Genomic DNA, 19,803 nt, shown 5'->3' on the forward strand with positions numbered 1-19,803 from the left:
TCACCCCAAAATACATCCGTGCCGTGCACCTGCATGGCACACCCCAGCCCTCCTGCAGGAGAGGGGCTGCTCTCCATGCCCTCCCATAGCCACAGCCGTGCCCCTCATGGCCTGTTCGGCACCGGCACGTGCCCCAAGCAAGGAGCAATTCTCAGATGTGCTGTTGGCAGCCGGTGGGAACGGCTGAGCTGAGCGCTCAGTTTAGAAGCGGGTTCTCAGGCATATTTTTAAACAGGTGTCCTGTGGCAAAGCAGATTGCATCTCCTATTGCTACATGCAGGATGTGCCCGTGACCAGGGCGTGCTCGCTGCGGAGCACAAGAAGCAAGCAAGGCAGTAATCATCCCCTCCCTCGGCTCTGCTCGGAGCGCCGGCATCGCCGCCCAGTTCCCGGCACGCTCCCACTCCTCGCACCATGCCTGCTTTCAGGCTATTCCTTCTGCGCGGAGTGGCTTTTCAGACTCATTGCACCAGCCTGTCATTTCTCATTCAGATTTCCTCCTAGATCTGCTTTTCCTCTTACACACAAAATTTGCTCATGTCTAATGAATTCTGCCTCTGGACTTCACGGGAGAAAGGAGTAAAATGAGAGCGGCGTACAGCTGCCAGTGCCATCCTACCCCAGAGTCCCTGCACTGCGATTTGCTTGTAATAATCTGAAAAACAAGAGTGGAAGTGGAGTTCACCTCTAATTACTCCATGTCGTTACCACCAGATCGGCTGTGGTGCTGGACCCCTTGGGCTTTCACAGTCCCTCTTTTCAAGCGCCTACAGCTGAGTACGAGTGGGAGGCAAAAAGCCTCACTGGTTTTTTATTAATGTTGTTTGAAATATAACTCTCTCGTTGGCGTTGCCTTTTGCCTGGTACGGAGATCTGTTACTGGGTAGCTAACAGCAGGTGACCTGTCCATCTGGGTCCATTCTTTCAATGCAAATCCGTCACGTTTTTAGATAAAACTGGGTTATTCAGACTCTCATAAATTACCGGGGAGAGACAGTCGCCTCTGACCATACCGCTGTATTATTTTTTTTCTAAGAAGACGGCATCGCCAGCCAAAGTGTTGGACCAAGCCTGTGCTGGGATGGGGACGGGGGCTTCCTGCAGGCTCTGCCCTGCAGCAACGAAGTGCCGGCTGCGGGAGGGATGGCTCATCCCTGCGCCGCTGCCAACACAGGGCTGGAGCCAGGAGCGCTTAATTCGCGACAACTCCTACGGCTGTGTAGGGAAAGGAACATTCTCCAAGTCACCGCCGTGGCGTTTTGGCTTCGCTGGCATGCGTTCACGATGAGAAAGGGGCCGTGCTGGTGGCTCGGGCCAGCTCCTCACGGGGTGCCGGCTGCAGCTGCCCCACGCTCCCCGCCGAGCAGGAGCCCTCACCGCAGCTCCTGGCACACAGCCTCGGGAACAGCAGCCCCCCGGGGATGTTCTGATTACCCGATCCCCAGATAACAATCATCAGGATAAAGCTACAGTCACAGATAGGTGCAGAAACACTTTCTGCTGTCTTTTTTTTTTTTTTTTCTTCTTTTTACCCACGGAGGTGCTTTGCTGAGGTGGGACAGCTTTATATTCCCCGCTTCACCTCGGTGACACCGAACTACAAAGACTGGTGTAGCTCTTATGTTTATTAGTAAAATCCTGCCAGGCACAGGCACGGTGACGATCTCCCACATGCAGAGTCTGTTATTGCAAATACCAAATCACAAGGGTCTGAATCAATAAACCATCTCCCAGCTATGAGCAGCAGGTTGGAAGATTACATATTGCTTCCAAACGCCGGTTTTATGCGCTGTTCCGTGACACGATAGTTGCCAGGCTAACAGGATTACCGGCGGGAGGAGGAGCCGGGCAGGGATCGCGTAGCATCCCAAATTTCACGTCTAGGCGGTAATGACAGGCGGCTGGTAGCGATGCCTGGTGATGGACCAAAGTGGCCAGGGTGTAAAACACCGCTGAAAAGGGAGTGTGGAGCTTCTCAGTGCCCGATGGCTCCGGAGGAGAAGGTCAGAGGACGCTGAGCCCATCTCTTTCGTTATCCGGTGATCCTGAGTTAATGGCTGAAGTTCCTCTGGAAAAGGAGCCGACTCCTGCTGTCGGCGGTGGCAGTGGGGTGGTCGTTTCTGGTGTGCTGCTGGCTCTCCTCTTCCCAAGAGTATGATGGTGGGGAGAAAAGGGAAAAGGCAGGGGTTTCATTCTGCCTACACACTGCGTCCTGGGGATAAAGATTATGTGGAAACAGGAAAAGGAAGGATGCTCAGAAAAAGTCGTAATTAGGTGGGCAAAGAAAGGAAAGAGGAAACCTCCTTGGTGGATGCGCTCAGGGCACGTGGTCTCTTCAAGGATGAGTCTCTCCCAGCCCATAAAAACTGACAATTGTCTCCTGCCATGAGAAGCTGCTCCGAGATGGCTGGGTTTTGGTCAAAGTTTAGATGTGGGGACGAGACCCCTTGAACCAAACAGCCGAGCTGGCCTCAGGAGGTCAATGGCCGAAGTGGCGGGGGGCACCTCGGTCTCTGTAGCCACCATCGGTGGGAGCATCCCCATGGGGACAATGCCCCTGTCCTTTTTGTGCTTTGCTCCCCCAGAGTCCGATCCCAGCTGGCTCACCACGCTCGCTATTGCTGGCGCAAACCTCCTGACTGCATCTTGTAAAGGTTGCGAGGCAGGTGGAGGGGCACCGGCAGGCGCGGCGGCGCTCACCGGGGAGGGCGAGCTTCAAAAGCGGCACGGAAAAATCCTGCAGAAACCTGCCAGCCCAGTGAATAGAAGCAAGGCACTGCTGACACGGATAAAACCAGCACGGGTGTGTTTATCTCCTGGCGCTCTCCCACTGCCACGCGCTGTGTCACCCGGCTCGCGGTGTCCTTCTGCATCCTCCTGCTCCTGGCTGAGGCTTTAGTGATGGGAATGAATTCATCGAGCTGTCCAAACCATTTCCCATGCAGCATCTCTCTAATTGGGCATTAATTAGGCATTAGTTAATGAATGCTTGAAATAATTTATCTTTGGATGTGTCCAGTTTGCAGTCTTACTTTTAACAGCATTATGCTCATTATTAGATTAACATCATTATAAATGTTCTCCATTACCTGCTTGTTTCCATTGTCTTAGCCTTATTACTGAGAGTGAAAATCACTCCTCCCGAATGCATTATTGATGAGTAAGGACTTTCTATATGCAGCGCGGGATTAATTGTTATACAGCGTAATGCATTTAGCGTGAAGCCTCAATTTGTGCAGGAGCTGAAACGGCCAGAAGAATGCAGACGCCCGGAGACAGCGCGCTCGTCCAGACGCAGCAAACATCCCCGTGCCGCCCAGCCCTGCCCACCTTCCTCCCCACACCGGTGCCAGCGCAGGAGGAGAGAGGAGAGGAGAAAGGCTGGGTTGGTACCCGGGATCACAGGGGCAGCTTCCAGTGGCTGCAGCACATCCCTCAGCACCACGGGGATGCTGGCTGCGGCTCGGCGCCGCGTACAGCCTGTCCCCACCGCACCGCAGGGCTGTACCTGTGCCGGGTGTTTTCTTGCATTGTAAGTGTTTTAATGCTTTGCTGTGTCTCGCAGGGCTGTAGCGGTTTATTTAGAGATGCAACGCTGTGTGTTTTCATTAGGAGTCCTCAGCTAGGACCTAGGAGAAGAAGGGATGCTCTGGCCCCAGCGGGGTCACTGGTGCACACGGAGCCCCCGAGGCGCAGCCCTCGCCCGCTGGCTTTGTTCGCTGCTTTTCTCAGCACCACGTTCTCGCCTCTCCACCCGGCAAGCTATGTGGGTCACGGCCCGCCTGGTTCTCCAGCAGGATCTGGTCTCTGGGATGGAGCAGGTTGCTTCTCTCTCAAATCTCTCCTAAAACGCCATCTGCTTGGGGAGCCCTATCTTAGCTCCTGTCTACACGCGACTTGTCCAACTGCTCGCTGTGTCCATTACCGGTTCTGCTCAGGCTGTTAGATTTATAAGCTCTTTAGAGCAAAGCCCTCGTCTTCTGGCTGCTGATTTATGGATCTTTACTGCCATAAAACACTATGTATAGCTGCTACATAATATAAATAATAATACTTAACCAGAGCAAGCTACAAGTGGGGACAAAGCATCTGGCTTCTGCTCGCAGTCTGTGTTATCAAAAAGGCAGGAGCTTGCTCATCACTCACACTCATCTGAGGCCAAATTCGCACCTGGTGCAACACCGCCCGGAGCTGTCAACCAGCCACAGGGAGAGATCTTCCTGCCCCATTCACACCCCGTACCTATCAAAGGAGCCTTTCTAAATCAGCCCCGAGTGAACTGGGGCACACAGACACAGCTGCGACCCCACGGGAAAATACACTTTGAAACTCGGGAACGAACTCGGAATGGGATGTTCACACCACGACAGAGAGAAACTGTTGTTTTAAGGAGGAAAAGGAGCCTCGAATGGTCACAATTTCATATTCCAGCTGAAGGACGATGAAAGGCGAGGCCTGAGCAGAGACAGCCACTGGGTGCAAGCCAAGAGCGCAACTTCAGATCTGGGACGGTTTGACAAAGCAGTGTCAGACCCGTGGTTAGGAGCTGCCTATTTTTTTTTTTTTTCCCCTCTCTCCCCCCGCTCCCGTTGCTAAAATAAACAGAGGCTAAAATAAACAAGCCTTCCCTGACTGTCACAAAGGCCAAATTCCCCAGTGAGCAGCAGTTTGCTTTCAGCCTCTGTGCAAAGCCGTCTCGGTGCCCGCCTCGCGCCCCACGCCGCTGGGGCATCCTCGGCGCCTCCGCTCCCTGCAGCACCAGCCGCCGGTCACGGCAAGAGAGCTGCCTGTCGAGAGGCAACCACCCATCCACCTTCATCATTTTATTTATTTATTTTTTTTTCCAAACGGTGTCATAAATAACTGACAGATCCCAGCTGTTTGGAGTTATGGTTTCTGATGGAGTGACAGCTGCTCCCAATCCCCCAGTCATCACCCCGGCAGTTCTGGAACATTTCAGCAACATAAAAATCATTGGAGATAATTTCGGTTTTGCATAATTTGGTTAGGCAAGCTGTGATTTAATGGCAATTATGACCTCCGAGGCAGAAGATGAGCTTGGAGGCTACCGGCTTCACACGACTTCAGCTGGGGGTGCGGCGTCAGGGATATTCCAGCGAGGAGGCACGGCGAGAAGAAACCCTCCCGCAGCAGCTGGAAACTGCGTCCTTGTGCTGGGGAGTGGAGAGGCTGTTCCCGGGGGAAGACGCATGCAGGGAAATTTGGAAGGAATATTGCTAGGGAAAGCTTCGGGAAGGGGCTGCTGCCAGAAGATGCACAGGGAGGTGTCTTTTAAGGGGAAAAGCAAGGAAAGGCTTTAGTCTGGGGATGCTGCAGCCCTTACACACCCTCTGTAACACCAGCAGTTCTTGTGCTAGTGGGTGTAAACCTCTGTTAGCCACCCCGACCCCCACTGATGGGGTTCCTCTTGCCCTGTGCTGTGTTCCCTCCCATCCCTGGTGCTTTTTGGCCACCTCGCAGCCCTGTGGTTCGCATTTCTCCAGCAGTGGCTGAGCACAGCAAAGCCTTCATCAGCCTGGCTGCATTGGGTGGGTGGTGGAGGATGGAGAAGCGTGCTCAGGAGCAATGAGACCATCACGGTGCTTCTGGCCAGGGGGTTCAGGAGGAGAAGGATGTTGCCTAAGAGCAGAAGCGTTGTCTGGAGCTGAGGAGGTCCAGCTATCGCCACCTCCATCACTGCTGTCAGCCAGGCTGGAGCATGCTGTGAGCCGAAGCTCAGGGCAGAGCTGGCAGCAGAGGCACCCCAAAATCAAGTCCCTTAGGATGTCGCAGGCTCGCTGTACATTTGCTGACCCGGTGTCTGGAGCTATTCCCCTTCCTCCACCAAAGTCGAGGCCAAGGTCACCTGGAAGTTTCTGGATCATGGTCATTAACTCCTATTGCAGTTTGAAACCAGACCATAAATTTCATAGTGTAATAATGTAAAAATCAATAACTCTGTTTGAAACAATAGCTTTGTCTTCCATTTCAGCCGGGGCTGATCCCTCCCTGCGGACCGCGTCCCTCTGAATCACGCAGACAAAGAGAGGGACGAGGGTGGCGGGGCGGCTGCTCGCCCGCCAGGTGTGCGGCCCCTGGGCTGCTGCAGATTCAATTAGTTCATTTATTCCTCTCTCGCAGTTAAACCCGAGGATGATTTAAAAGGGGAAAAAAAAAAAGAAGCTGGTTGCTGAGAAGGGAGCCTTTTATGCTCAGTCTCTTTGACATCCTGTCCGACGCGGCGTCCCTTAGGCTTTCCGTGCCTGCAGAAGGGCTGTGCCAGCCAGGGATGCTCCAGCTCGCGCTGCTCTGCTCCCTCTGCCATCCACCATGGGCAGTGGAGCCAAACCAAGGCTCCCGGCAGGGGCTGCAGGAGCTCAAAAAAAAAAAAAACAAATGTCCGCTCTTTTCCAGCTCCGGCTTTCCGGGCGAGGGAGGTCTGGCTTCGTTTGCTTTCTTATTTTCTGTTGTTTGCTGTAGCACCAACTCGAAATATACATCGAGAGGCAGGATTGTCTTTCACGTGTTGGTGGATGTGTGATCCTCAAAAACAAATTAGCACCGATTCACTTCTATATAGAGTGCAGCCATCAGGGAATCGCTCCTGAATTCACAGCGAAGGAAAGCAATAATGCTTCCAGCACGCTAATCCTCTCCGAGAGCAGCCCCTGAACTCTCTCCCAGTGCTGGAGGCACCGCTGGAAATTACAATTGTAGTGAAAAAATAATAAATAAATACAGAAATTGGCAGGGTTTGTGCAGGTCCAGAGGATTTGTACCCTAATATGGAAGTCCCTGTTTAATTAGCACTCCTCTTGGCGGCTGCATCTCCTCCCCGCTCTGCTCGGGCTGAAGGCAAGGGGGAAGAGCAGAAGCCAGCGGTGGGAGCGGCTGTGGGATTGGAAGCTCGGATATAAAAACTTGTTTAATTTAAATGCTCACTTCAGGACGGATCTGTGCAGAAGCAGAGGGAATGTAGAGCGTGTTTCCCCCATGTAATCCGCCCGACTTAACCCCACTTTGCTGTGCTCCTCCCGCTGTGGCAATGCCCCCCGAGCACAGGGAGTGGATTTGGTTTGAGGCTCCGGTGCCTCCGGTGCCTTGGCACAGAGGGAAAACCACCACATTTGTGGGAGGGTGATCGAAATCCTACTGCTGGAGATCTTTTTGTGCTCCTGTGCCTTGTCCCATTGGGCATAAAGGTCCTGCTTGGATATTCTTGGAGCTGATGCACGGGAGGGAAGCGGCATCCTTGGGTTTGTGGATGGGTGATGGAGCTGTTGGGTCCTGCTGTGATGGGAGATGTCACTAAAAACCATGACACCTCTGCTCCTCCAGGCCTGGACAGCACGGAGGATGCCACGGGGATCCTGCAGGAACTGTGCCTGCAGGATCTTTGGCCCTGGAGCTGCCACCCCGACACCCTGTAGGATCGGGCCCCGGCGGCAGCGCCAGCAGCCAAGAGCTGGGACGGGAATTGGCAGAGGCCAGGGAGCTCTTGAGGTCCTTGAGAAGGGACTAATAATTCCAATTGCCCCGGAGGAGAGAGAAATAGAGGAGGATGACTTAAGCTTAGTGGATTGTCTGAGGCTCTCAGGGGATCATCAGATGCTTCCACTCCCTTTTTGTCCTGAGGTGACAAGTTTTCTTTCCCATTCACAGAAATGCAAAATAGTTCATTCACAGGCATAATAAGGACGGTATCCTTTGTAAAACTGCGGCTACCAAGATCTCTGAGGTGCTTTACAGTGAAACAATTGCAGATGAAATGACAAAAGCCACCCAAGATTAGCACGAGCCAGCTCAGTATCAAACGCCGAACAAACTAATGCGGAGAGAAAGCAGATTCACCCGCTCCTTCCCCTTGCCAGCAGCTGGCTAGGACCCGTGAAGGCTTTCTTTAGGACTGGAAACGCAGCCAGAAGAGAGCAAACATGAGATCTAGGAGCAAAGTGACAGCTGCCCCGCTTCCAGGCCCTCTCTCTGCTGCCCGCTGCATGCTCCCCACCCCCAGGCAGCGGGGCCTTGGGGATGTGCTGGATTTTCCGCAGGGCAGAGCCTCACCTGGACGTCGCCAAATGGAGGCACGAAGAGGCGAGCAGCCCTTCTGCGGGGTTTTTATGCTGGCATAGCTAATAGGGCGAGCATCGTCCCTACAAACGCGTGATCCTGCCGAGGTCCCGACCTCCGCCGCGTCCTGTGCCACCGAGCTCGGCGAGCCAATTACGCACCGCGTCGCGGCCGCTGCCTTTCATCCCTTTTCAGCCTTTTCTGCATTGCACATTTACTGCGTGTCCTTGCGTTTTGTGGAGAAGAGGGCAAATTGGAGCCCGCGATGCGCCTTCTTCCCCATTCAGCAGCACATAATCCTGCCTGCAGCAGGGGGGAAGGAGACTGGCAGGCGGGCATCAAAGCGGCCAGCTCTGTCACATTTTCTTCCCACAAAAATAAAGCCATTGCGTCATTCGGAGCTGGCCAGCCTCAGGTCTCTCTCTCCCAACCCCTAAAGGGGCACAACAGCTCCATTCCCGGGCCTTTGGTCCCTCCCGGTCAGGGGGCGAGGTGCGTGACACCGAAGCCATCCCCAGGGGACGTGCGTGGCCGTGCAGGCTGAGCCCCCTCCTGCTTCGCACTCAACTTTTTCCCAGCACACAGAAAGCTCGCGAAAAGCAGAGCGATAAAAGCACAGCGGTGTGAATAGCCCCGCTGCGCCACTACCCAACATCGGGGCCGGATCCCGGCCTCGCCGTTCCCCCAGCACACGTCACCCCCGGGAGCGGGCTCGTTGGAGGTGCTGAGCACCCCCAGCGCCACGTGAGCGCCCGCCGGTGCTGCGTTAAAAGCTTCATAAAAAGAACTTGTTAACGGGATGCGTTGCCATCGCCGGCGGCTGGCGAGATCGCTGCCGATCTCTGCTCCTCGAACGCAGCGAGGCCGAGCAATTACGGGGTAGGGGCTGCAAGGTCTCGGCGCTCTAATTTCTATTAATTAGAGCCCGCATGCGATCCTGCCACAGCGGGGAGGAGGGACTGGGGTGACTGTCGGTCCTCGTAGGAGCTGGGAGAGAAACCGCAGCCGCTGAAGGCTGCTGAGAGGTGGTGCGTGCTTTGGGGCTGGGGCAGGGAACCAAATGGGGCCATTTGGAGGCTTTGAAACCAAAGTTCCCTAAATGTGCACCGGGGAGCACTGGCTCTGGTGATTTTGTACATCCTTAGGACCAAATGGAAAAGCAAAGCTGATGGCTCAGTGTCCCCTGAGCCTGGCGGGGCTCCCGGTGGATGCACAGCAGGACCCTGCTGGCCGGGCAGCGGCTGCTGCTGTGGCTTGGGGGCCCCACACACTCCGCACGTGACTTCAGCCCCTTCCCTTCAAGCTAATCAGAGCCTGTTCCTCGGTAAGCCATTATAAATCCCACTACGATCCCTTCTTTGCTAGGTAATAACGGTTACTGTGAGAGGTACGGAGACCTGGGATCGGCACAAAGCCTTCCGCGGCGGCACGCGTCCGCGCTAGCAATAGGGCATCGTGTGCCAGTCGGGATTCGGAGCCTCTGCAATCCTTTTCCCCAAAGAGCAGGTGGATGTATCGGGGATGTAATGAAAAAAAAACCATAGCTGCAGCCCAAGAAGGAAGCGGTGGGGAGGGGTGAACATGTGCGCTGGCACGCGTGCACCGTGGTGCCAGTGATACCGGAGCCTCTCCAGGAGCAGCTGTGCCTGCTGGAGACGGGCAGGCTGAGGCAGACAGCCTAAAGCTCGCATTAGGAGGACCGCTGGGGAGAAATATCCCCGTCTGGAGACAAGGGGGCACGGCCGGGCGGCGAGAGCGTGCACCCTGTCTGTGCCAGGGAAGCAGCTGGGGCTGGGTGGGGATGCTGTGGGCGCAGAGATGCCCGGTTTTTGGAGGTGCTGAGTCAGCAGGAGCAGCAGCGGCGAGGATGCGGGGTGGCCTCATGTGCTGCTTCGTGCAATGAAAGGGTTTGCTCTGCACGCTGCCAACAGCCTCCAGAAGCAATCCTGTTCCCCACGAGATGAGCAAACGTCCCTTCCTCCCCCTCCCAGTTTGCCAGCATCCTCCTGGGACTGGTCTGGGGGAGGTCAGCCTTTGGGAAATCAGCGCTGCTCGCTGACGCTCAGCCACAGCTTTCCCAAAATACACAGCCCTGCCCCCAAAGGAGCCTCGCTGCGCTCCCAGGGCTGTCGGGGAGGGCTGGAGGGCTGCAGCCACGCCGGTGCCACCGTCAAGCCTGGCTGAGGGCTGGCGGTGCTGAGCCTTCCCCAGCGCCACGGGGAGGAATTTGCGGCAGCAAGCGGCACGCCGGGCTTTAGCGAGCCTTTTACCCTCAGCTTCCTCCTGTCGTGTTGCTTAAACACACATTTTGCGACGTTAAAACAAATTGCAAGCAGCAGAAATGGTTTTTGTGCTCTTAAAAAATAAAAATAAAAAAAAAAGGAAAGAAAAAAAAAATAAGGAAAGAAAGGGAAGATCTTGGCACGAGGATAAAGGAAGGCGACTGAGATGCTCATTAAAACTGAGGGGCTCCAATTCCCCGTCCAAGTGGCCACATCTTCTCCAGAGGCTCCCGGAAGCTTTGAAATGCCTTGTCAGGCACAGCCTTTCATCCTACCTGATTCCGGCTAAATTCACGGACCCAGACATTTTCGCTGGAAACGGGAAAGAGGGAGCACCTCCATTCTGACTCCTCACTTCCCCATCTGATCGCTGTTGATACAATTTATTCCTGTGACAGCATCTGCTGCTTTCATGCTCTTTTGTTCTGAAGTACAACTCGTCTTTGTTAGTCCCATTTTCGGGCCTTTCATCAGTCGAGGCACAACATAAAAGGCGTTTAAACACCCCTGCTCTGAAGGCAGGCGGGGGGAGCAGGGACCGATGGGTCCCCCTGCCCGGCCCCGCCACGCTGCCCCCACCTCCTGCTGAAATATTTGCCGTATTTCCGAGCAATTCTATGAAATTCAAGTTTTCCAGGTGCAGCATTGCTCAGAGCCTTCGGTCTGCATCTCCACCTTGCGCTGCTCCCCAAAAACCCTCCCTGTGTGAGCACGGAGAGTGTAGCATCCCCCCGCAAGCAGCACCAGGGGCTGCAGGATTTGGCCCTGCGATGCTCCCAGCCCGGTGCTTGGCTGAGCACCCTCCTGGTCTGCCCACTCCCCTGCTCCTGCTTCGATTCCCCTGCGATATTTTCTCCTCCAGTAAGTGCTGAGCTCCCGTTCGCCTCATCCCGGGGCTGTTACAAAGAAATTGCTGCAAAATTTTCACATGCTGTTGCTCCCCCGGTGAGGGCACAGAGCAGCCTCTTCTCCCCCAGGTGCTGTGCAGATTGCTGCCCCCCGAGATGCCTCTGCCAGCCGCCCTGCACCTCTCCTCCTTCCTTCCATCCCTCCTTCACTGCATGCCTTGCGTGCCCACCGTCCTCATCCCCCAGCTCCCAGGAAAGCGATCTCAGCCTGCTGCCTTTTATTGGGGAAACCTTTTGGGTTTCATTTAGCGCCTTTCTCCTCCTACTGAACCTTCTCGTCGTGAGCCCTTTGCAGATTGTGACTTTTAACTCATTGCTGGAGGGCAAACTCCAGTCTCATGTGCCCCCAGGATGGGGTTCCCCCGCTCCCCATCGATGCATCCCGACCGAAACGAAGGCGCAGAGCACCGATGGGTAGCACCAGCTGCATCAAGCACCAAACCCATCATCGCCCCTATGGCCCTGACGCTGCTCCGAGGTGTCTCCAAGAGCTGAAAACGCTGAATTCCTGCTCTAGGAAAAAAAAAAAAAAAAAAAAAAACAAAAAACAGTGCTCCTGCAGACCCTTTGGAGGGAGCAGAACAACCAGGCAGGATCCGGGCATCGCCCGGGCACAAATCAGCACATCGCGAGGTGGGGAGAAGGCGAGCGATCCCGACGGCTATCCGAGCGCGCTGCCTGCCTGCTCCTTATTAAATTATGGTGCTCAAGTTCACCATCTGAGCCTCGCGCAGCACGGACCGCAACCGGCAGAGAGGCGGATTACAGCCCCGTAATTCAATCACGGGGCACAGCCGATGTCGCAGGCGGCGAGAAGAGCTGTCGCTATCAATACCGAGCCCTCGGCAGCCTGCCCTGTCGGCTCCCGAATGGAGACAACTTCACGGGGACTGGGTTTCCTAAAGCACCGCCAGACGGCCGCGTGGCCCCGTTAGGGTGTTGGGATGGGATGAAGTTGGTGTTGGTGTGGGGTCTGGGGCTGGTGCGGCTGTGGTGGTGCAGGGAGTGGGGTGTGGGGGCAGAGGGAACCTGTAGGGATGGGTGGGATGGGGTGGGATGGGATGGGATGGGGAAGAGGGAAAGGGGAAGGGAAAGGGAAATGGGGAAAGGGAAGGGAAGGGAAGGGAAGGGAAGGGAAGGGAAGGGAAGGGAAGGGAAGGGAAGGGAAGGGAAGGGAAGGGAAGGGAAGGGAAGGGAAGGGAAGGGAAGGGAAGGGAAGGGAAGGGAAGGGAAGGGAAGGGAAGGGAAGGGAAGGGAAGGGAAGGGAAGGGAAGGGAAGGGAAGGGAAGGGAAGGGAAGGGAAGGGAAGGGAAGGGAAGGGAAGGGAAGGGAAGATGCTTCTGGCCCTTGTGCTTTGCTGCTGGAGCAGGAGAGGGAGCAGGCGCCCCATTGTCTCCCAGCCCAGTTTTCCCAGCACAAAGAGAAAACGGGCCAGGAAGCTACAGTTTAAGAAGAGCCCAAGGTGGTTTTACGTAAGTCCAAGAAGCAAGGAGGAAGGAGATGGAGTGCCGCTTCCCAACTGACACTGTGAACCAGCGAGCGTGACTAAAACTTGGGGAGGGTTTGCATAATGGGGACGCACTTTTCTGCTCTGCCAAGGTGTTCAGGTACCATGGTGATGCACGCAGCATAAAAACTTTGACAGACACTCAGGGAGATAAGTGTGGAGGGACACAATCAATTGAGAAAGAAGAGAGAAGAGAAACGGGAAGGCGCTTGCTGTGCGTGAAAGCATTTACAAGGTCAACAATTAAGCGTGCGCCGCCGCGAGGTTTGGGCTGGGGAAGCGAGGGTGGCCCAGGAGCTGCTGGGGATGCTGGTGGGGACAGGAGCGAGTGTGAGGCTCCAGCTCCAGCCCCGTGGGCTGGGTTAGGTCCTGAGCCCAGCATCAGATCCAGCGGCAGCAGCTCAGGGCGGTGTGGCTGTGCTGGTTTCTGCCTCCACGGGAGTAAATTTGGTGGTGCCGAATATCAGCGCGAAGAAACGCTGCGATGCAGGGAAATCACCGAGCTCTCACCCAGAGCTGGGCTTTGCAGTGTGGTCTCTTCAAGCAGCCTCACGCCTGGAGGCCTTTGCTGCCCGATCAGGGGCTTTAGGGAGCAGCCTTGCAAGGAGCTGCCTGGCCAGGGCTCGCAGCTTTCCCCTTCTCCATCCCTCACCCCGCTGCCGCTGCTCCGAGGGGCCGGGGCTCCTCGCAGACCCGCAGGCGCCCGGGGGCTTCGGCTCCTTCTTGCGGTTCCAGCCTTGAACCCGCCCGACTCGGCGAGAGTCCCGCTGCGGGTTTCTGAGCAAGAAAGAGATGCTGATTCCTTGAGAAACGAGGAGGCGAAATCCAATTGTGCACTATAGCGCATCTGCGGCTGCCATTAACCTGTCTGTGTACTTCTGCGGCTGTCCATTTCTCTCCGCTGACAGCCGGGACTGCCCGGAGCGCGCTCTGCCCGGACCGTAAAGGGATTTGTTTCTCCGTGCTGCAGTGGCACAGCGAGGAGCCGACAAACTGTGCCGCAGGCGCTTCCCCGGTGCTCTGCCCTGTTCCCAAAGCAGAGCACGAGCTCATCTCCAGCCCGGCCAGCCGGGGAGCCACGGCGTGGCTCAGCGCGGCAGGATGAAGCTCCCACCGCCCCGCTGCCTTCTGGCCCCGAAGCATCCCCAAAACCCAAAACACGAGGCCAGAAAAGAAAATGCTATCAGGGTTTTGGGGGGCATCATGGAGGAAGGCACCCGAAGGAGAGGTTGGCATGAGGCTCGTGGTGCCAGGGCAGAGGCAAGAGCTGATGGAGAGCAGAGCTGGCTGCTCGTTTTGGGGCTTGGAGAGCTCACCTAAAGGCTGCACGTGCTGTGGACAGCAAGGATGGACTGGGGCTGAGGGATCTGCCCCAGTTCTGGGGAGGAATTGTCACAGGGAGGCAGCTGCCAGAGCATCCCCGAGCACACGGAGCATCCCTGTGCTCCCTCCTGGCTCCCCCAGGAGCTTGAAAGGAGCTGATGCGACGGGGCGAGGGAGGAAGGGAGAGGGAAGGTGGGGAGGGCGGGGACGCGCAGCCAGTCGCATCGCCTCCCTGCATTCCAGCTTCATTTGCAGATTTATTAAATCGAGAGCCAATTTCGACATCATTTCTTTCAAGCAGCTCCACCTCGCAGGTGTGTGGAATTTATTTGAGATAAAGAAAACCATTACAGAGAGACAGCAATCTTCAAAGACCACCTCAGAGACCTGAGAGAAATAAAAACACTAGCCCGTGCAAATGCGCAATTAAGTTTCAAAATACTTGTGCTCCATGAAAAGCTCCGTCCCTGCAGAGAACAGGCCTTTAAGGCAATTTTCCCAAACCCCATTCAGCATTCACTCAAAAACGCCTTTTAAAAACAACGTGTGATTTTCCCTCTCTGCCTCACTCCTCCTCCCCCTTGGCTCGTGCTCAGCCAGGTAGGAGCGAGGCGGTCGCTCCCCTTTTGGAGATGATGGAGAGCATTTGCAGGGCAGCACCAGACCCTGGCAGGGCTCAATTTGGGGCCGGGCTGCTCCATTTGGGAATTATCCGCACCCAAACTGGGGCTGGCAACCTGGGAATTTCGTATTCTGGGGGAGAAAGGTGCCGTGCTGTTCTGCCTGGGGACCGCTCACCTCCAGGTCCCTTATTCCCAGGTCACTCTCCGCTGGGTGGTTAATTAAAAATGCGTAATTAACCTGTGGAACGCACTGCCACGAGGTATCAGCGAGGCCAGGAGCTTAGCGGGATTCGGGGGAGGATTATATGTTTAAATGTATAATGAGAGCATCTGCCGTGCCGTTAGCGGGGATAAGGCAGATTTAGGGCTCGCAGCCTGCTGTGCCGGGGTGCCGGCCCCAAGCTCCAACGCCTGCGGGTGCAGGAGGGGAATCCCTTGAACCCAGGGGGTCAGTTGTGTCCCTAGAGCTCTCCCCAATTTTGGAGGACGCCCCGTAACCTCCCTGAGTGCTCCCGGCTGCTCCTTGAGATCCAAGTGAGCATCCACCTCCTACAGCACCATCCCACAAGCAGAACCCCGCTCATGCACACGAAGAGCTTCAACGATCTGAGGTGTGGCACGCGAGCACAGAACAAGGACGGTGACAGGAGACGGGACCAAGCCTTGGCAGAGCTGCTGGTGCCGCGTTTGCCCAGCTCCAGGCTGCACTGCCCATGCGAGGGGCTGCTCCTGGAGGTCTCCACTGCTAAATACGGAGTTGCATCCATCTGGTTTGGGCTGGGACGCTGGATCTGCTCCCCTTGGGTGTTACACTCGTGGTAATCGGATGTGGTGTGCTCCTGTTCACCCTCTGGACCCCACAGGCACCCTCCCTCCTCGCCCTGCTCTGTGGCACAGACCGAGCTGCCTCCAAGAGCGCCTTTAAGCCCTCGCAGACAAGCCAGTGACTGCAGAACAAGCTCATGGCTGATGTCGGAATTATTAAATCCCCGCCCGCAATCCCCTCCGGATCCCCACCGCTGCTCTTTCGCACGGCGTTAGCATTAACCACGGCTTGTGCAGCGCGTGGCACCTCGGGGTGCAGCAGCACCCACCTCTGGGCTGCCCGGGGGCCATCCTCACCCCTGCGCCCAGTGCCTTGGGGCACTGCCAGCTCCAGCTTTGCACCATCCCGGAGCAAGGATGCTCCCGCTGCTCCTTTGCAGCGTTTTGGATGGCACCGCGTCCACAGGAGGACTCGAGGCATTTCGGGTGCTCGTCTCCCCTCCCCAAGGGCTCTTGCGCTGCCCCCCGGGACGAGGCGGCCGCAGCGCGGCGTGCTCAGCCTGCCGAGCGCGGCGGGGCTGCAGGGCCGGGGTTAATCTCGTTGTCACACCTTCCCTCCTCCCGCTAACTCGGCGCGCTTTGACCCGCTGTGAAATTGTGGCCAACAGCACTGAATATTTTAAGAGCAGCAATGCAGTCATGGCCGCGCGCGGCGGAGCAGCAAGGCAGGCCGGGAGCTGGGCTGGGCCCCCCGCCTCCCCCCTTTCCACCGCCAACCCATTAGCACAGTTCAGGGAAACCTAAAAAATTCAAAAGACACTGAAATATGCAGCATTTTTTGCTCTCTCTGGAAAATGACGCGCTTCGCTTCCCAGATGCTCCGGAGCAGGCGGCTGTAAATAAGTGGCTTTATGGCACGGGGGGGTGTTGCCGGTGGGGCTGGGGGAGAAGATTTATGTCCCGTTCCCCATCCCGTCCCTATGCTGCCAACGGGATCGTGCCACTGGAGCACCGATAGACCTGTGCTCACCGGTCCCCTTCTCATCAGCATGTCACGGAGGTGCTGGTGGCATTAAGGGACGTTGCCACCTGCTGTCCCTGGCTCCGCTGGCTGCTTTCTGTCCCCTGTCCCCCCCCCAGGACATCCCCGGTGTCCCCTCGCTGTCTCCATCCTCCCCGTGCAGCCGGCGGGGGCGCGGGCACTGCAGGCCCTGGTGCAAACGCCTGGCCTCAGCACTTTTGGTATCTGGGGCGCCACAGAGCAGCAGCGGCGAGGAATTAAAAAATAATAATAACAAGATGTATTTGCATAAACCTCGGGAAAGAGGAGCTGGAGCCAGCCCTGCCCTGACGAGGGGAGACCACAGGTAGCATCCGGGGTGAAGGGAGGAAGAGGAGGAAGAGGAGAACTCAACGTGCTCTTGGGACCCTGTGCCAAGGGAGGGTGGGCGCACGGCCTCCAGCCCCACGGAGGAGTGACATTGGGACACTTTTGCATTCCGGTCTTAAGAGGGCAGATTAATCGCCATGTGCTGGATCTGTCACACGCGGGGATATATATTCTTCTCGGAATTTACAAGTAGTTCTGTCTGAGAAATAAACAACCTCAGATAAAAATTACATTGTCACCGTGCAGGTGTGATGGATGTCATGGACAAGCCCTCGGTGTGTCGGTGCAGGGAGCTGCCGGCCCCAGGACGGCCGGGAGATGCTGATGGGACCCAGGGGACTTGGCAGGGAGCACGTCATCACCCAAAATCACATCAATCCCGGCTGCTGCATGGTGCCAAGGGAGCCAGTCCTTGGCACCGAGCCCGTACCCATCTCATCCCGGTCCCAAAGGTCAGGGGAAGGTGTCACAGCCTACCCAAACCATTCCCAAGTGGGGAAGATGCCCAAACCCTGGGGAAAAGTGATGCTGGTGATGGGCGGCCACAAGGAACACTCAGATACCAGCACTGGGAAGGGTGCCCCCTCTTTCTGGGCTCTGTTTCGAGCCCCAGCTCCTCCCCATTGCATCCCTGGAGCCCCCTGGCACGGCTGCGCATGGCACAGAGTGGGGCAGGCGTCCCCAGCAGCCCCAGGACCCAGTCAGAGGGATGATGAATGTGATTTACACTGGGCCCCTTTCTAGTTTTGCTTCTCCTTCATCTTTATCTGCTTCCCACGGCTGCCTTTGCTTTGGCTCGTGGTGGTATCACCGAGCGCATCTCCTGCCTGGGTCCCTGCCGCTCCCTGCGCAGGGCTGGATGTTCACTTCTTTGTAGCTTAAATGAAAAGTTGTTTAAATCTGAGAGCGGCAGCAAAGCCACCAGCAGGGATCCTCAGCCAGCGCATCCCATGGAGCCAGGACCCAAAACTGGCTGGGGACAGCAGGGTCCCCGCATGGCCACCGCCTCGTCCAGGTTGGGAGCCGCTGCCACGACTGCCTGCGGTCTGGTAATAAACACGGAGCAGCTGGTGGAGCCTCTGCCGAGCCAGTCCCCGGGATTTATCCACATTGCTCTGCCTTATCAGCCATGCTTTTCACAAGCACTTAAATTCAGGAGGAAAAGGAAAAAGTGAAATCAGATAGAAATGCAGGTCTGTTTGCTGTTTTCTCCAATGAAATGGTTCTGGGTAAACAGCAGACGCCTTTGATGAAATCCCAGCAGGCTTAAACAATAAAGCTGGTTACAAACTCAATCTGGCGCAGATATCAGATCTGAAATTGTTTCAAAAAACATGTCAACATTTTTCTAATGCTGCTGCAAAACTTCCTCGGCACCTTGCCACAAGCCCGCAGCTGTGACGCAGGGCCCATGCCACCGGCCTGGCCCCAGCCCCTGTGTCCCCCCCCTTGGTGCCTCTGCGCCCCTTCGCCTGCCCTGGGAGCCCCGGCGGGGAGGAGGCGCTGAGCATCACCTCGGAGAGATGACGAGGTCCCCAGGGGAGCACCTGCCAGCTTGTTTTCCACCTCTGGCCGCTTTGAAATCCAATCATCGTCCCCCAGCCGGGCGTCTCTGGGGACGACGCTCCTCATCCAGGAGGATGAGCCCGGCGAGGTGGGCTCCCCGCCGCGGCACCCCGGCTGCATCACCGAGCACGATTGGCTTTTCCAGGGGAAAAAAAAAAACAAACAAAAAACCAATTTGCACGGCGAAGGGGAGGGCAGACAAATGCTCCTTGCATGGGCTTTGCCTCCAGTGAGGCACGTTTGCGCCCCTGCGGGACCGGAGCCCCAGCTGGAGCAGGTGTGGGCTGTGCCAGGCAGCCCAAGCCCCCGCCCCGCGCGTTAATAATCCGAACAGGTCCCCGCTCCGCCGCGCACGGCCGGGCTTCGAAACCACTTAAGGATTCAGCGGGGGAGCGCAGAGCCGTGAGCGTGGCGGGGAGCAGGAGAGGAGCAGAGGGACGAGGGATGGAGCCGCGCCGTGGCACAGATTTGGGGGTGCCCTGCCAGGGACGGGCGGTGCACGGCTGGGAACCGCCGCTCCTTCACCCTGCAGCTCCAGATGCGTGGCCCAGGGGCAAAGGGAGCGTGGTCCTGGGTGTAAATCACACGCTGAGCCTGCCCCCAGCAGCAGCTCGGCAGCTTGGCAGGAGCCCGTTAGCAAATGTCCCTCAATTGGCTTTGGCACTGGAGCGGCAGCGGGTACGTGAGCAGAGAGCGCAGCGGGACGAGGCACATCGGACACTGCTGGGTCCCTCGGGGTGTCAGGGGGCACGGGACACTGGGGCACCCGGGTGAGGGTAATGGGGCTGCTCTGTGCCCCTCCTGGAGGGCTGCTTCCCCTCCTCTGAGGTTTCAGGGCTCAGGGGATGGAGAGGAGCACGGGGGGGAGCCTGGAGCAACCCAAAGGGTGGCGTTGGGCGGCTGAGTGGGACGTCCCTGGGACAGGATGGGATGGGACAGGATGGGATGGGACAGGATGGGACGGGACAGGATGGGATGGGACAGGATGGGACGGGCAAAGCATTGCTGCTTGGGGGCAATTTCCCACAGGGCAGGTGTCAGTGAGGGTGAGGATGATGACGAGGAGGCAGCAGGTCCACTCACCCCACCAGCAGCACAGCGCCTCGGCACCATTTACGAAGCCGGAGCCAGCTCTAGGAGTACCCACAGTCCCCCCAGCTCCGTGCCCCCATCCCCAGGGAGCTGCTCCCTAAAAGCTGGCACAGCCACCAGCTTCCAGCACCAAACCCGGCCTCATCCTGCACCCCAAAGAAGCCCCCAACCCGTGCCCAACGCCCAGCACCACTCAACACCTCACAAGGCAGGAGGGCGAGGGACGTCTCCGCTGGAGCAGCGGTGCCTTCCTCGCTCTAGGGAGCCCGAGAGGACA

At 57.0% G+C, this 19,803-nt stretch overlaps 1 protein-coding gene across 2 annotated transcripts in view; it reads right to left on the bottom strand.

Annotated features, from left to right (window-relative positions):
* The window catches only part of RTN4RL1 (reticulon 4 receptor like 1), a 30,523-nt gene that overhangs the window by 3,582 nt on the left and 7,138 nt on the right, over positions 1-19,803 (bottom strand). The window contains exon 2 of one of the 2 annotated variants that reach the window (XM_084493190.1): positions 686-2,952. The exons of the other annotated variant lie outside the window; for it this stretch is intronic. The gene's annotated coding sequence lies outside the window, so the exon portion shown is untranslated. The remainder of the gene's footprint in view (positions 1-685; positions 2,953-19,803) is intronic. 2 annotated transcript variants of the gene reach the window in all.

This window comes from Aythya ferina (assembly GCF_964211825.1).
Source record: "Aythya ferina genome assembly, chromosome: 19".
In the NCBI taxonomy this organism is placed as follows: domain Eukaryota; kingdom Metazoa; phylum Chordata; class Aves; order Anseriformes; family Anatidae; genus Aythya; species Aythya ferina.